The sequence below is a fragment of the Mixophyes fleayi genome, unplaced genomic scaffold (genome assembly GCF_038048845.1).
Source record: "Mixophyes fleayi isolate aMixFle1 unplaced genomic scaffold, aMixFle1.hap1 Scaffold_582, whole genome shotgun sequence".
In the NCBI taxonomy this organism is placed as follows: domain Eukaryota; kingdom Metazoa; phylum Chordata; class Amphibia; order Anura; family Limnodynastidae; genus Mixophyes; species Mixophyes fleayi.
Genome location: NW_027448281.1, coordinates 47,501 through 50,000, shown reverse-complemented (window position 1 = coordinate 50,000; position 2,500 = coordinate 47,501). Strand labels below are relative to the sequence as shown.

Genomic DNA, 2,500 nt, shown 5'->3' with positions numbered 1-2,500 from the left:
TTTCTCTCTTGTTCCGACTTCCTTTAATGCTGGTTTTGAGATGTATAAGAGATGTAGGTCAATAGGGAACCAATACCTACAGCCACACCACCCTGAACAAGCCCAATCTCGTCTGATCTTGAAAGCTAAGCAGGGCCGGGCCTGGTTAGTACTTTTTTTTTTTCTCTCTTGTTCTGGCTTCCTTAAATGCTGGTTTTGAGATGTATAAGTGATGTAGGTCATTAAGAAACCAATACCTACAGCCACACCACCCTGAACAAGCCCAATCTCGTCTGATCTTGGAAGCTACGCAGGGCCAGGCCTAGTTAGTACTTGGATGGGAGACCACCTGGGAATGCCAGGTGCTGTAGGCTTTTTTTTTTTCTCTCTTGTTCCGGCTTCCTTCAATGCGGGTTTTTAGATGTATAAGAGATGTAGGTCAATAGGAAAACATTACCTGCAGCCGCACCACCCTGAACAAGCCCAATCTCGTCTGATCTTGGAAGCTAAGCAGGGACAGGCCTGGTAAGTACTTGGATGGGAGACCACCTGGGAATACCAGGTGCTGTAGGCCTTTTTTTTTTCTCTCTTGTTCCGGCTTCCTTCAATGCTGGTTTTTAGATGTATAAGAGATGTAGGTCAATAGGAAACCAATACCTACAGCCACACCACCCTGAACAAGCCCAATCTAGTCTGATCTTGGAAGCTAAGCAGAGCCGGGCCTGGTTAGTACTTGGATGCGAGACCACCTGGGAATACCAGGTGCTGTAGGCCCTTTTTTTTTCTCTCTTGTTCCGATTCCTTCAATGCTGGTTTTGAGATGTATAAGAGATGTAGGTCAACAGGAAAACAATACCTACAGCCACACCACCCTGAACAAGCCCAATCTCATCTGATCTTGAAAGCTAAGCAGGTCCAGGCCAGGTTAGTACTTTTTTTTTTCTCTCTTGTTCTGGCTTCCTTCAATGCTGGTTTTAAAATGTATAAGTGATGTAGGTCATTAGAAAACCAATACCTACAGCCACACCACCCTGGACAAGCCCAATCTCATCTGATCTTGGAAGCTAAGCAGGGCCGGGCCTGGTTAGTACTTGGATGGGAGACCACCTGGGAATACCAGGTGCTGTAGGCCTTTTTTTTTTTCTCTCTTGTTCCGGCTTCCTTCAATGCTTGTTTTTAGATGCATAAGAGATGTAGGTCAACAGGAAAACAATACCTACAGCCACACCACCCTGAACAAGCCCAATCTTGTCTGATCTTGGAAGCTAAGCAGGGCTGGGCCTGGTTAGTACTTGGATGGGAGACCACCTGGAAATACCAGATGCTGTAGGCTTTTTTTTTCTCTCTTGTTCCGGCCTCCTTCAATGCTGGTTTTGAGATGTATAAGAGATGTAGGTCAATAGGAAACCAATACCTACAGCCACACCACCCTGAACAAGCCCAATCTCATCTGATCTTGAAAGCTAAGCAGGTCCAGGCCTGGTTAATACTTTTTTTTTTCTCTCTTGTTCTGGCTTCCTTCAATGCTGGTTTTAAAATGTATAAGTGATGTAGGTCATTAGGAAACCAATACCTACAGCCACACCACCCTGGACATGCCCAATCTCATCTGATCTTGGAAGCTAAGCAGGGCTGGGCCTGGTTAGTACTTGGATGGGAGACCACCTGGGAATACCAGGTGCAGAAAGCCTTTTTTTTTTCTCTCTTGTTCCGGCTTCCTTCAATGCTTGTTTTTAGATGTATAAGAGATGTAGGTATATAGGAAAACAATACCTACAGCCACACCACCCTGAACAAGCCCAATCTTGTTTGATCTTGGAAGCTAAGCAGGGTCAGGCCTGGTTAGTACTTGGATGGGAGACCACCTGGGAATACCAGGTGCGGTAGGCTTTTTTTTTTTCTCTCTTGTTCCGGCTTCCTTCAATGCTGGTTTTTAGATGTATAAGAGATGGAGGTCAATAGGAAACCAATATCTACAGTCACACCACCCTGAACAAGCCTGATCTTGGAAGCTAAGCAGAGCCAGGCCTGGTTAGTACTTGGATGCGAGACCACCTGGGGATACCAGGTGCTGTAGGCCCTTTTTTTTTTTCTCTCTTTTTCCGACTTCCTTCAATGCTGGTTTTGAGATGTATAAGAGATGTAGGTCAATAGGAAACCAATACCTACAGCCACACCTCCCTGAACAAGCCCAATCTCGTCTGATCTTGGAAGCTAAGCAGGGCTGGGCCTGGTTAGCACTTGGATGGGAGACCACTGGAAATACCAGGTGCTGTAGGCTTTTTTTTTTCTCTCTTGTTCCGGCCTCCTTCAATGCTGGTTTTGAGATGTATAAGAGATGTAGGTCAATAGGAAACCAATATCTACAGCCACACCACCCTGAACAAGCCCAATCTTGTCTGATCTTGGAAGCTAAGCAGAGCCGGGCCTGGTTAGTACTTGGATGGGAGACCACCTGGGAATACCAGGTGCTGTAGGCCTTTTTTTCTTCTCTCTTGTTCCGGCTTCCTTCAATGCTGGT

The 2,500-nt window shown here is 46.0% G+C and overlaps 1 non-coding gene and 8 pseudogenes across 1 annotated transcript; all 9 read left to right on the top strand.

Moving 5' to 3' along the window:
• Positions 1 to 234: 234 nt before the first annotated feature.
• On the top strand, positions 235 to 353 carry LOC142134992 (5S ribosomal RNA; annotated as a pseudogene).
• Positions 354 to 434: 81 nt separating this feature from the next.
• On the top strand, positions 435 to 553 carry LOC142134936 (5S ribosomal RNA; annotated as a pseudogene).
• An 81-nt stretch (positions 554 to 634) lies between these two features.
• On the top strand, positions 635 to 753 carry LOC142134981 (5S ribosomal RNA; annotated as a pseudogene).
• A 239-nt stretch (positions 754 to 992) lies between these two features.
• Positions 993 to 1,111, top strand: LOC142134980 (5S ribosomal RNA). The gene has a single exon (XR_012687146.1). It is a non-coding gene; the product is annotated as a 5S ribosomal RNA (ribosomal RNA).
• Positions 1,112 to 1,193: 82 nt separating this feature from the next.
• LOC142134951 (5S ribosomal RNA) lies at positions 1,194 to 1,312 on the top strand (annotated as a pseudogene).
• A 238-nt stretch (positions 1,313 to 1,550) lies between these two features.
• On the top strand, positions 1,551 to 1,669 carry LOC142134880 (5S ribosomal RNA; annotated as a pseudogene).
• An 81-nt stretch (positions 1,670 to 1,750) lies between these two features.
• Positions 1,751 to 1,869, top strand: LOC142134958 (5S ribosomal RNA; annotated as a pseudogene).
• Positions 1,870 to 2,142: 273 nt separating this feature from the next.
• On the top strand, positions 2,143 to 2,260 carry LOC142134996 (5S ribosomal RNA; annotated as a pseudogene).
• Positions 2,261 to 2,340: 80 nt separating this feature from the next.
• Positions 2,341 to 2,459, top strand: LOC142134916 (5S ribosomal RNA; annotated as a pseudogene).
• Positions 2,460 to 2,500: the final 41 nt, after the last annotated feature.